This window comes from Triturus cristatus, chromosome 2_1, assembly GCF_964204655.1.
Source record: "Triturus cristatus chromosome 2_1, aTriCri1.1, whole genome shotgun sequence".
NCBI lineage: Eukaryota > Metazoa > Chordata > Amphibia > Caudata > Salamandridae > Triturus > Triturus cristatus.
Window position 1 is genome coordinate 1,134,198,009 of NC_140581.1, and position 14,723 is coordinate 1,134,212,731.

General features: G+C 50.4%; 1 protein-coding gene across 10 annotated transcripts in view; it reads left to right on the plus strand.

Moving 5' to 3' along the window:
- Window positions 1-14,723, plus strand: part of WDFY3 (WD repeat and FYVE domain containing 3) — a 1,391,721-nt gene that overhangs the window by 1,205,224 nt on the left and 171,774 nt on the right. The gene's annotated exons all lie outside the window — the stretch shown is intronic.

Here is a 14,723-nt window from a genome sequence, read left to right on the forward strand (position 1 = left end):
CCCCAGACCATTCCACTCCGGTCGGGGGCAGACTACAAGATTTCCTTCAAACCTGGGAGACCATAACATCAGACAAATGGGTTACCCAAATTATTCGGTCAGGGTACTGTCTCGAACTAACTTCTACCCCCCCAAACATTCCACCCAGACACCGTGCGATGTCACAGGAACATACCACACTTCTGAAACAAGAGGTACTCTCCCTCCTACAAAAACAAGCTATAGAGCAAGTCCCCGTCAATCAGCAAAATTTAGGGGTCTACTCTCTGTACTTTCTAATACCACAGAAGGACGAGACCCTACGGCCCATTCTAGACCTCCGGCCTCTAAATGCATATATCCATTCAGACCATTTCCACATGGTAACTCTCCAACAAGTTCTCCCACTCCTCTGTCAGGGCGACTTTCTCACTACACTGGACTTGAAAGACGCATACTTTCATATTCCAATACACCCTGCTCACAGAAAGTACCTCCGATTTGTAGTGGACGGCCAACATTATCAGTTCAAGGTTCTCCCCTTCGGGGTCACAACCGCACCACGGGTGTTTACCAAATGCCTGGCAGTAGTGGCGGCACACCTCAGAAGACAGAACATTCACGTCTTCCCCTATCTGGACGACTGGCTCATAAAAGCCGCGTCCTACCACCAGTGTGTGCAGCATACAAACACTATCATTCAACTACTCCACCAGCTAGGCTTCACGGTGAACCACCAAAAGTCCCACTTGATACCGTCTCACACAAAACAATACCTTGGTGCCACTATAGACACCTCAAGAGCCATAGCCTATCCCAACTCAGCCAGAATCGCAAGCATACAAGTCTTGCGCCAAAGATTCCTTCTTCAGCACTCTCTCCCAGCAAGAGTGTTCATGAAACTAATAGGGATGATGGCGTCTTGCATTTTCATAGTGCCTCATGCAAGACTTCACATGCGTCCACTCCAAGAGTGCCTAGCACGCCAGTGGAACCAGGCCCAGGGACAGCTGACGGATCTGGTGTTGGTGGACGGTCGGACCCATCGCTCTCTGCAGTGGTGGAACACCACAAACCTTTCCAAAGGGCGACCGTTCCTGGACCCGGTTCCTCAGGTGATTCTAACAACGGACGTATCGCTCTCCGGCTGGGGAGCGCACCTATTACACCTCACAGTGCAAGGTGTATGGATGCCACAACAGAGGTTACTCCACATCAATCATCTGGAGTTATTGGCGATCTTTCTAGCCCTGAAATCGTTTCAGAAACAAATCTCAGCCAAGGCAGTCCTCATTCGCACAGACAATATGACTGCAATGTATTATATTCAAAAACAGGGGGGGGACACACTCTCCCCAGCTCTCTCGCTTAGCACAGAGCATATGGAGATGGACAATCCCACAAAAAATCTTTCTCCTGGCACAGCACGTCCCAGGTATACAAAACACCATGGCAGATCTGCTCAGCAGACAAACGCAGCAAATGCACGAATGGGAACTGCATCCACAAGTTCTTCACCCATTCTTTCACAAGTGGGGGCATCCTCAGATAGACCTCTTCGCCACCCACGAAAACAAAAAATGCCCAAGCTTCGCCGCCAGATACCCACACCCATTGTCCAAAGGATCTGGATACTCCGGTAGATCAAGTGAGTGCCTTTGCATCACTGAGGGACGTTGTATATTAAATGAGCCTCTTTATTCTGAAGGTGATTACTTGCTTATCTTTCTGTTGTTAACATCAGTTAACCACAAGCTGATTTACTTGGCATTTTTGACATTGCCTGAATAGTTGTAAGTATTACACTCTCTGGCCATTCCATTTCTTGAAATTATAATTCTGGAGTTTCTGGTTTCTCGTGTGTATCATTATATTTTAGGTTGACTCCTTCAAACATATTGTTTTCTCCATATGGTTCATGGGTGTATACCAGGAATTGTTACAAAACAAGTTTTATGCCGTTCCTCTCATGTGAGAAAGCTAGAAATACAGAGTCAGAGAAGACAAGGAGTCCCACTAGCCCGAGAGTTGGGGTCTGTGTGGGAAATCCATATTCCGGATAGTAATGCACTCACACACCCTTGCAGGTGTCATGCTTCATCATATGGGCTGCTCCTCGTCGGGTCGGCGGTGCAATACCCGACGGGCTCCCTGTAATAGGGGCTCTTTATCGGAGATCTTCTTATCCGGATGCCGTATGGTGAAGTGCAGGTGTGGGGGCTAAGGGGTGTAGAATAGTGTAGTGAATTAAAATAGGGAAAGGAGTACCTGACATGAACGAGATTTATTCTGGGGGTCTCCTACCCTAGTTTAAAAGTGAGGGACAGAAAACAAGGCACTAGCCCGAGAATAATGTCTCGTATAGTGTAAGTCCATGTTTTACTCAGTGTGGGTCAACATGTTTCTCGCTGTAGGAAGGGTATCCGTGCGATTCTTCAGGACCTAGACAAGACTAATGTTCTACACCTAAAACATATGTGGTGAATTTATCTACTCACAGACAAAGGGTGTCAGATGGTTAAAGTACCTGGACCTACCTATTGAGGGAAACAAAAAAACACATATAGGTATCGATCAAGTTGGAGTGGTACAATAATCAGCTGCACAATCTAACAGTGACTCTGACGTCTACTCGGAAACCTTATGAAGTGAACATCATCGGGGCGTGGCCAAGCCGGCTACGATGGCGGCTGTGGAGTGCTGAGGCTCCATGATCGGGCCAGTAACTTACCCGATTCCAGGCGTTGCTCGCACCTTAACAACGAGCACCGGGCACCGGAGCGGATCCTGGGTCTGCCGGAGTGCTTGCCAGGAACGCAACGCTGGAGGCAAGCGGCGGCGGAGACCGTTGGCAGTGCGGTCGCCAGATCGGAGCTCTGGGCTACAAGATGGCGGACATTCGGTCCGGAGGAGCGGACTAGGGGGTGCATTCGAGGCCCCTCGGGCCCGGCGCGGCCCCTGGCTCACCATCCCTCACACCAGGAAGGCAGACAACACCGACCCCTGCGCGGGGGACGACGGAGGGAGCCGGACTTCCCAGGTGCGCGCCCGCTGCAGGTCCCGGAGCCCGGGAAGGGGACGAGCGGCCATTTTGGGACAGGGACGACCCTTCCTCCGGCGGCGGACTCAGACGCAGATCCCGCATTGAGGTACCGGTTCGGGGCGGTGGCCCCCCCCCTCACCCTGTGTCCCGGGATAGCGGAGACAGCTGTTCACCCTCGGCCTGGTGACGGGCCCCCATGATCCTCCCATCATAGCCGGTCCGCCTGACCTTAAGATGGCGCCTGACTTTCTGCTGGGTGCCGGTGATATGATGCGCAATATGCTGGCGCGAATGGGGTGAGCTGCGTCCCCGTGTCGGCGCATTCGCAGGGGTGCCCCACAGCTGAGTGGCTCCCAGTATAATCTGCACTGGAATAGACGGTGGCCCAACGCCGGCACGGTGGTATGACACCGGGATAGAGCGTACTCTCGTACGTGGACGGAGAGCCCCTTAATCCCCGGACAACATACGGAGGCACAGCGGCGTTCCCGGAGGGTACCCGACCCCCGGGGGCACCACGACCATCGACGGCGGTGGAGGTGGACTTCAGTCAAGTTAGCCTCAAAGGGGAACCTCTGAATCAACGACGCGCTTGCCACCGCTGCCCCGGCCGCCAGGATGGGGAAACCGAGGACGACCCAACACACAGCGGTACCTGAAACAGCCCCAGAGAACATGCCAAAGACTCGGACATGGGTGAACACAGAGGCACCACGGGCCGATCCCGCGATCTCAGCCAAGCTGGATCAGGTCCTCGCGGCCATCGAGCTCTCCAGAGTCTCTATGGAGGAGAGACTCGGGACCCTGGCAACGGACATCAGCCTTATCCGCGACGATCACCGCAAACTGGCGGACAAAGTAAAAGATGGGGAAAAGACGGTGGCCGAGCTGCAACCTATGGTCGGGGCCCACCAGAAGTCGCTGCAGGAGGTCCTACATCGGTTGACCATTATGGAGGAACGCGCGGACGATTTGGAAGGACGCTCGAGACGCTGTAACATTCGCGTGCTGGGTTTGCCGGAAGGAATCGAAGGCACGACCCCCCTGCAATACATGGAAACCTGGGTAAAGTCCTTCACCCCCGAGAAGGACCGATCTGCATTCTTTTCACTGGAATGGGCTCACAGGGTCCCAGCCCGTAGGCCGCTGCCGGGCGCGGCTCCACGACCGATGTTAGCGAAGTTCCTCCACTACCGGGACAGGGACGCGGTGCTGCGTGCGGCACGAGCGGCAGGCGCCCTACAGGTCGAGGACAAGCGGATCATGGTTTTCCCGGATTACGCGAGAGCGGTGCAGCAGCAACGGTCTTCCTTCCTACACGTGAAACGCCGCCTCCGGGAGAATAAAATTCAGTACTCTTTGCTCTTTCCAGCCCGCCTCAAGATAATCCATAATGGCTCTACTGTCTTCTTCACCACCGCCTCGGAAGCGCAGGATTGGGCGGATCAACACTGCTCGCAGCAGTCTAGAGCAGATACCATAAGAGACCCGAACCCCAAATTATCCCGACCCAGGAGACGCACTCAGAAGCGCCCACGCGGTGGTGCAAGTGGTGGGACCAAGTTGCGAACCCAAGATTCTCCCGACCTGGAACAGATTGTGAGGGAAAGGAGGGAGGCCCTGCAGGCGGTGATCAATCTGCAGACGCCCTCCCAGCAGGACGACATAGACCGACCCCCGCAGATCTTCACATCTGAGGGGGAGAATGACAGCGATGGCTCCCTGTCGGGCGGAGACTCTGTGACACCCCCTCTGGTCACTCCTCAGACAGCGGACCTCATTCTGGATGGACAATCAAGGACTCTTGTACCGTAAGAGGGGTTTGCTGGGAAACTGCCTAACGAGGGTGGTTATCTTCACGTATCACTCCCTAGCATTAGACACCTTGGCCCTTCAATTGACGATGCGAGCAACGCTCACTTATCCTCTAAAGGCCCGATCCGTGTATCGTCTTACGCACCCACACCGCCGCCCCCATCATACATTGTTGTACTTCCCGTCTTAGGGAGCGTAGGTTTGGACGCATCGTCTCTGGCGATGGGTCCTTTGCATTGGGAACGTTTCCCGACCCCAGTTCCGCAGTTGGTTCCCCCAGTTCAGCATAACCCCAACTCCCTCCCTAGCACACCGTTTCTTACCCAGTGCTTGCACACCCCACACGTCATGGCACCAGGCACCCACGCGATCAACAGCCCCAGCGACCGGGATCACTGGTTCGTTACTCAGCAGCGGCGCAGCGAACCCCTAGGTCGCCACATAGCGACCACTCTGACCGACAGCTCCCTCGGCCCGCACACTAGACATACTACCCATGGCACAGAGGACGAGTGTAACGGACGTTAACATACTTACGTTAAATGCACGCGGTCTTCACACCCCCCGCAAGCGCTATGCGATCTACGCCTACGCGAAGCGCCAAACGGCATCCATACTCCTATTGCAAGAAACCCACTTTAATGCAGCGGAGGTGGGCAGGGTGCAGGCAAAATGGCGGGGCCTCATTTGCGCTACAACCTACTCATCATTTGCCCGCGGCGCGCTGATCTGGATCCGACCAGGTACTCCGTTCCGAGAGCTCCAGCGGGTGGTAGACGGGGAGGGTAGATTTGTCCTGTTGGAGGGGCTGCTTGACGGACAGGCCGTCCTATTGGGCAGCATATATGCCCCGAATGTCGATCAGGATAGGTTTTGGGACCGACTTACGAAAATCCTCGCCCAATTCACACACGTGCCCTGGATACTCGGGGGAGACTATAATTGCGTCCTAGATCCCGACATGGACCGCTCATGCCCCCCCCTACCACGCTCCCCTACTTACAGACACATCGATAGATTAAAGGCCTGGGTAGCACACTGGTCACTCACAGATGTATGGCGCTTGCACTACCCTCATACACGCATGTACTCCTTCTACTCAGCTCCCCACAACCTTCGTGTCAGACTAGATCGCTTCTTGTGCACGGCAGCGGTACTCCCTCAGGTCCGCCACACAGATTACCTGGGTAGAATCATATCCGACCATGATGCACATGTACTAAGTCTTCAATGGAGACCCCCACACCCCCCTGTCCCCACATGGCGCCTCCCGCGCGATTGCCTGGCGGATCCGGTCTTCACCCACGAACAAGAGTGTAGTATCCGAGACTACTTTGCCCGAAACACGGGATCGGCGTCTTCCGCCCTAATCGAGTGGGACAGCTTCAAGGTGGTGGCCAGGGGAGACTGCATTCAACAGCGCGTCGGGGTGAAACGCACCCTGGAACAGGCCCTCGACAAAGCCGAGAAGCGGCTTGCCAACGCCACAAAACTCACCGACCAATCGGTGGCGGTGGCGACGCAGATCGCACATGCCAAGTCGGAATATCAGGGAGCGTGCGCGGATCTGCGGCGACACAATTTTCGGACATATGCGACTCGAATGCACAAAGACCGCGACAAGACGGGCTCGCTGCTAGCGTGGTTAGCTAAACAAGACACGGAGATTCGACCCATCACGTCCATATATACGCAACACGGCGTCTTGGTACACTCTCAGGACGAGATTCTTCCAAGAATTCCGTCAATATTACTCGGTGGTCTACGATAGGCCCCGAGCATGGAGTCAGGGGATGATCGATCGCTTCCTCGACCCTCTGCCTCTCCCACAGATATCTTCTGCAGAGAAAACTGACATGGACACGCCGATACGTACCTCAGAGATCACCCAGGCCATACGCACATTGGCTCGAAACAAAGCCCCGGGCTTGGACGGGTTCCCGCTGGAATACTACGTCACCTTTATTTCCCTGCTGGCCCCCCGTCTATCGACGGTACTGGACACAGCACTGCACGCGGGCGAATTACCCAGCTCCATGAGAGAATCGGTAATAGTCACCTTCCCGAAGCCCAACCGCGACCCACAGCTGTTGGCGTCTTATCGGCCCATAACGCTCCTTACAGCCGACTGTAAAATTTTAGGGAAAATATTGGCTGAAAGATACTCCCGGGTGGTATGTCCGCTAGTACACGCTGACCAATGCGGATTCGTACCGGGCAGGAATACCTCTCAGAACATACGGCGTCTGTTCCATATCCAGGATCAGATTGGTGACCGCTTCCCCAGAGCGGCGTGCCTGATCTTAGACCTCGAGAAGGCCTTCGACACCCTGACGTGGCAGTACCTGTTCTCGGCCCTCCAGCGTGCTGGCTTTGGCCCCAAGCTTGTTGCGTACACCCGCCTTCTCTACACTAAGCTCACTTCCCGAGTCCGCATTGGACGTCGTATTTCTTCGGCATTCACAATACACAGGGGCACTAGACAGGGCTGCCCCCTATCGCCCCTGTTATTTGCGTTGACTGTGGAGCCCTTGGCTATCCGTCTCCGAAGGGAGGGGCAGGACTGGGGCATACCGCTAGCGGACGCCACGCACTGTGTCTCACTGTATGCCGACGATCTCCTCCTGTATATACGGGACATCGCCGCGGATCTAACTCCACTCGGACTCATCCTGACCGAATTCGCGGAAGCTTCAGGCTTGAAGGTGAACTGGGAGAAATCTGTGGTCTATCCCCTCCACCCCGACTCTGCCCCTCGGGAAGTGTGGATTGGTGATCAGCGATTAAACTGGACGGCAGAGGCCCCTCGCTATCTAGGGGTTCGCCTATATCACTCACCCACTGACATCTTTGAGGGTAACCATCGTAGGGCACTCGCCTCCATACGTTCCACCATCGGGTTTTGGCGTCAGCTCCCACTAGCCCCGATCGGCCGCGTGGCCTTAGCGAAAATGGTGCTGGTCCCGCGTCTACTCTATTACTTTACTAACCTTCCAGTGATACCACCTCGTTCTTTCTTCAAAGATCTGGACACCCTCCTTGGCTCCCTAATATGGGGCAAGGGGCGACATAGAATCGCACTGGCAAAACTGAAATTACCCACGACACAAGAAGGTCTCGGAGCTCCCTCATTCGAAGTCTATTTCCTAGCGGCGCAGCTCCAATGGCTTTCCTATTGGACCGCCGGCAGGCACACGTCCGAAACATACACGACCGCGGGTCGGATAACGACACCGGAATTATGCCGTTTGCTTGTGCCGGGATCCCGCCCGACGGGGACTTACCCCCTCCAGGTGGAGGTGGCCCGGGGGTGCATCCGGCGCATACACCGACTCGCACCAGATAGGCCCTCGTATTCACCGTTGCTCCCGCTGGTGGGCTGGCCCAAAAACACCCGGTTCTTCACCCCTGCCATGCTTCGGGAGTGGACATCTCGGGAGGTCACCGAGGTAGAAATACTATTCGCGGAGGGACACCTCCGACCATTCCAACAACTCATTGATGAATACGATCTCCCCCCGGGACAATTCTTGCGGCACCGCCAGCTCCTTAGTCATTTTCTGCCGCACTGTGATCTCACACTAGGAGAGCCCCCCACGCATCCAGTCCTCCACACGATACTGCGAATGGGACGGGGTCGTCACCTCACCACCTGGCTGTACAAGTCCATTCGAGAGTTGACGCCCCTATCATTGGCGCCCCTGCGGACCCTTTGGGAGGAGGAGGTGGGACGGGCGTTTCATGACAACGAATGGGACAGGGCACTCGAATTTCCCCAAAAAGTGTCTCGGAACGCCCGTTTCAAAAATATACAATATTACATTCTCCACAGGGCCTACTTGACCCCAGCGCGCCTCCAGCGTTTCTATCCCGATACAATTTTCCTCTGCCCCCGCTGTCAGGCGCAGGATGCAGATTTCCTCCATATGTTTTGGTCCTGCCCGGGGATCCAAATCTACTGGTCGACTATCCACGAGACCCTCCGTGAGCTCACGGTGTTGCCCCATCTAGACACCTGGGAGTACTGCGCACTGGGAATAATGGGTCGGCAGCAGCGGCACAAAGTACCTATACGATTTGTCTCATTAGCACACCTCCTGGCTAAGCGATGCATAGCTATGAATTGGCGCTCCCCTACGGGCCCCCCGATGGCGGCATGGAGGGGGGCGGTGCTCAAGTGGTCTGCGGCTGAGGAGGACGCTCTGCGGGAGGAGGAGGCGAAGGGCACACGCAAAACCCCGATCTCCCTGGAGTGGGCGCTGATAATGCATCAGTTTAAACAATCCCAACCCCTAGCTGACCAGAACACGACCGCGACTACCCATACTGCCACACAGCCACGCGCGACACAAACCCACCCAGGTGACGACCCCCCTTAATACTACACACTCACCTTAGGGGGACCAGGTTCCTCTCCCCGCTGCTACGGGGCCTGCACCCATGCCGTATGTCCACCTGCATAGTCGTACCCCGCCCTGGGGTTCCCAATGCGCTGCTTCACCAGTTGCCCTACAGTCCACCTGAGCTGTAGTCTGGCTGACCCGTCTCTGACGGTCCATGGCTCCCCCTAGTTTTCCCTCCCTTCCCTGGTTTGTATTATATAGTATGGCAAACACCGGTTACACTGCACATGAGTGTGGTGAAGGTTATTGTAAACGTGATGATTGATCTCACTTGATTGGACACTTGTACTCTGCGATATTGTCATCCAACAATGATATGTACTGAAATTACTAACAAAAGCCAATAAAAACATGTTTAAAAAAAAAAATGAAGTGAACATCATCACGTGAAAAGTTAAAATTGATAAAATCACAAGTGGTGGTATTCCATAGTGAGCTATTGTGCCTATAAGCCCCTATAGAATACAGTGCAGCAGCAGAAACTAGGTCAGGTACTCACCCTATTCGGTAGAACCCCAGGCTTCAACAGTACCCGGTGGTATAAGCATAGCGCCTGGTGCCTAAAGAATTTTTAGGGCTAGAAAGAATACAAAATGTATACAGCATGTATAATGATGTTAAAATTAAGAGTCTCGTGGGACATGAATACTTCGTTGGAAACTGTCAAATCTGATTGTCTCTACAAGTTGTTTATATGGCTGCATGCTATACAAAAAACGGTAAGATTAAAGAGGTGGTTAGGTCATTTGTTACAACCGCTGTGGTTATATTGGGAGATTTTACTCATAAGACATGAAAAAACAACACTACAGGGCGCGAGGGTGCCTGGAACTCGATTTAGGGAGTTCGAGTCATGTGCGTTTATCTAGTCTAAAACTGAAACATTTCTAAAGTAAGTGAACCAGAGTTAACATAACGCGAGGCGCCAGGAAAGGCTCACCATGCGGTCTGAGTAGCGTCCGCGTTTAAAAGGAGGATTTTAAGCAGAGGGGCGGCTAGGCATAAGAGAGAGAGTGTCTCCATCAAGGAGGTACTTACAGTTAGTGCGCAGTATGCCCTGTAGTAGACCTGCCCTGTTCACCGGGTCCGGGAGGTATCGGTAAACTTTCTTCCCCGGGTTAAAAGCTGTTGTAATAGTCACGTGTGAAGGGCAATGGGCGGAGTTGCGGTTAACATCAAGTATAAGAAGTATGTTAACAACGCGGCCATCTTGGAATGGAGTGTGTTGAAATGAGAAGAAGGGTTTATCAAAGCCCCAACGTGATGGTTTGGAAAACAAGATATATTGATTAAAAGTCATAGCATGATTAGGGTTGAGAAAAAGAGGTTAAGGGGGATGTAGCGCGGGTAGGCTTTCCGAGCTGTGTTGTTAAAACCACAATGCGCTAAAAAAAAAAAAAAGAGCGTGTGTGTTATTTGCAATTTAAATAATAATACATAAGGGGAAAGTAAGTATAAATATGATAACCAAAAAATAATGGCATGATTACCATATCAGGCGCACAGAGTTATATGGAGTATGGAAAGTGTGTTGCAAACACAACGTGTAGAAAATGCATTGAAAGAGGCAACTCATATGCATTAGTCAAATGAGAAGTAAGAGAAGGCAGGGGGCGTCACAGTCATAATCCATGTATAGATATAAAGGATCTATGTGGAAGTAGGCAAGGAAGTATTCAAGTATCAAGTTCATAGACCCTGATAAGAACACCTAGGTCTGGATGGTGCTCCATCTATATGGAAGTAGGCAAGTAAGTTTTCAAGTATAAAGTTCATAGACCCTCAGAAGAACACCTAGGTCTGGATGGTGCTCCAGGGAATATTATCATTAAGACCTCTGTCTGTGGATAAACTTGTTCTTTGGTGAAAAGGCTGTTTCTTCCGGAATACTGTAAGGTTTCCAGGACCACCCATTTCAAGGAATCGGGAGAATGTTCTTTTTCCAAAAAATGAGCACACATTTTTGTGTTGTTCCTGTGGCAGCGAAAGTTGCTGCGGTGCTCTGAGATACGTAACTTGATAGGTCTAGTAGTCATGCCCACGTAGTAAAGCTCACATGGGCAAGTGATTAAGTAAATACAATTAGCCGTATTGCAATTGGTGTGGTTTCTCATTTCCCAGAAAAATGTACCGTTTAGTGTGATTGTCTTCTATACAGAAGTGAAAGCGCAGGCTGTACATGAACCACAGGGGTAATGACCAATGACTTTTGGTAGCTGCCAGAGTGTTGTCTGTCTGATGGTAGGTTGGGGTTTGGGCCTCGTCCTAATAAGCATATCTCTAAGATTTCTTGAACGTTTGAATGCAAAACGTGGTTGTGCTAGATTGAGAGACCCTGTATTGAGGATGCCCCAGTGTTTTTTCAGGACTTTGGTGAGTTTATTGGAGATGGGTGTGAAGGTAGTGACGCAAGTGAGTGTCTCTGTCTCAGCCACCCTCGCGATTTTGGGTTCCAAAAGTGCATCTCTGTTGTTTTTTGCGTGCACGTTTTTTTGCAATTGCAATACTCTTAGGTGGATAGTTTCTAGCTACCAAATTTGTAGCAAGGATCTCGGATTCAACTTTGAAATCATGCACTCTGCTACAATTCCTTCTTATCCTCAGGAATTGTCCAAAAGGTAAGTTTTCTTTGAGTGATTTGGGATGATGGCTATTGAAATGTAGAAGGCTGTTTCGATCAGTGCTCTTTCTATACATGGAGGTGACTAAATGACCTGTCTCGATTTTGATGGTAAGGTCTAGAAAGGAGATCTGTGTAGTGGAAACGGTGATAGTGAAATTTAAGAATGGATTCAGATTATTTATCCATTGCAAAAAATCATTATGGGATTCTGAATTCCCTTTCCAAAAAATAAGGATATCGTCAATGAAACGTTTCCAAACCATGATGTTCTCATGGTAGGGGTGGGAGTCATTGTGGATGTGCTGTCTCTCAAAGGCTGCCATGTAGAGGCATGCCACACTGGGGGCAAAGGTACTCCCCATTGACGTACCTTGGGTCTGGTGGTAGAGTGACCCCTTAAATTCGAAAAAGTTTTCAGTCAACGCCAGTGTAGCGCATTCCATGACAAAACTAGGTGGTGTAGCTGATTCCCAGTAAGCTGAATTAAGATCTTCCTCTATCACCTCAAGAGTAGCCCTCTGAGGGATGTTGGTGTAGAGGGCTTCTACATCGAGGGTGATGAGGAAGTCAATCTCATCTGTCCTTTCAAATTGATCCAGTAAGCGCAGTACATCTGTGGTGTCTTGCAGATAGGAAGGTATGAGTTTCACCAATGGTTGTAGGAAATAATCACAAAACTGTGAAAGGGGTTCCAAGATCGAGCCTATACCGGAGACAATAGGTCTTCCAGGTACCGGTGTGGTCCCCTTATGGATTTTGGGGAGGATGTAAAAGTAAGGAGTCTAAGGATCTTTTTTACTTAAAAATAGAGCCTCCTTTTTGCTTAACCATCCCTGGCTTTCGGCTGAGTCGACAATGCCCGTGATGGTATTCTTAAGGCGTTGTGTAGGGTTTATGGCAATGGGAGTATAGTAATGTCTATTACTCAATTGTCTGAGGCATTCTGTGTCATAGTCTGAGGCGGTCATTATCACGGTCGCTCCCCCCTTATCTGCTTGTTTGATTACAATAGTGGGGTCATTTGCTAAGGATTATATGGCAAGCATCTCTTTCTTAGATGTATTGTTGAATGGTCTAGGGGTAGTAAGGGCTTTAACCTCTCTGAGTACAGCTTGTTCATATGTAAGTACTTCAGTAGGGATCATCCCGTTGTTGGGGGTGAACGTGGATGGATTGTGAAGACCCGAGTCCTGATCCCCTTGGTAGTCTTTGCCATCAAAGAATGCTCTGAGGCGTAGTTTTCGGAAAAATTGGTGTAGTTCGCATCTTTGTTTGAACTGGTCTACTCGTGGTGTGGGAACAAAGCCCAGGCCTTTTTCTAGAACCTCTTTTTCCGTCTGGTTGAGTATTCTAGGCGACAAATTGACCACTAGGGTCTTTTTTTGTTGTTGGTGTGACTCCGGGTTTCGTATACTCGCTGTTGCGGATCCTCCCACTGGACCCGTTTGTCTTGTTGGTTCCCTCTTCTTCGCCCTCGCCCTCTGCCCCAACCTCTGCCTAAAAAAGGCTGGCTAGTGCCAGGGGGTGCAAATTGTGGTGGGCATTGGGGAAAAAAAGGAGGATATTGCCAAAAAGCAGGTCCCTGATATTGGGGTGGAGGGGGAAAGGTGTTGTATCCCTGTCTATTCCCTCTTCTTGCTTGGTTCGGTTGCCAATTATCTCCACTGGAGTCACTATTGTTTGATGACCCTCTTCTGGTGGAGTTGGAACTGTTGTCTGATAAATACCCTGATCCAGAGGGCACATAATCGGCTTTAAGATACGGGTACACTTTCTCTTTGTCGAAGCGTCTTATATCTTTTTGTAATTTAGTGACCTTTTGCTTCAGAAGGTATTCTTTGTGCTCAGCGATTTCATTGTTGAGCTCAGATAGTTTGGTCTTAAAGGAAGGGCCAGGTGCCGCGCTCTTAAGGTTACTTTCGGCTAGTTGTATGCGAGTCAATAGTTCGTCAGCCAGTCTCTTGGCAGTGTTGATAATCAAGATCAACAGGTCCCTGGTACATTTCCAAGAAATCTGGGACCATTCGAGCTTAAATTGTCCATCTTCCCAGAAGATCCGAGGAAATTTTTTAACTATAAGGCCATTGGGTGAGATGTTAGCCCTAAGGAAGCCTGGTCCATTCTTGTACCTCTGTGCCTAATTTTTGTTTTACATGATTATCTTAGTCATATCTCTCCATTGTAATACCTGGTAACACTTTTGACCCATAAAGACCATTAAATATATTTTTTCTAGTTGGCCATGTTTCCCTTCCCATTAGTATATATATTTTTCTACCTCATAGGATCCTCTACGTGCTCTCTAACCTAAGTTGTCCTGATGTTGACCCATGAATTATTGCTTTTGGATTCAAAAACCCGTTGACCGTTATCAGCGAAAATACTTTTTGTGGAATTATGATGACCAGCGAGGAGCTTTGCGAATTGTTTGTCATTCATTGAGTGTTATTCTACTCCTGATATTTTATAATTTTATTATTTTCATGGCCATTTTTTGGTCTATCGCCCTTCTCACTGATCACAATAATGGGCCTTTTCCTTTAGTTTGTTATTGTTACTCACCTGCACTGTGTGATCACCACATAGAGAGCACTGTAAATATTGTAAATCTGATTGTATGTAAGTAATTGTTGGTTTAACTATGTCTTATATAGCTGTTTGTTTATATAATAACCTTTTTGTATCACAACACGGCCTCCTCTAAAATGTATGTACATATATATGTACTAATTTGTTAGAATCTTTGCTATCTATGAATTGTTTAAACTAATTAGTGCTAGCTTGAAGGACCTTTTGTCCTTACACAAAAATTAATAGCAGTAGCCGACACATTGAAAAGAATTTACTATTTCTGTATAGT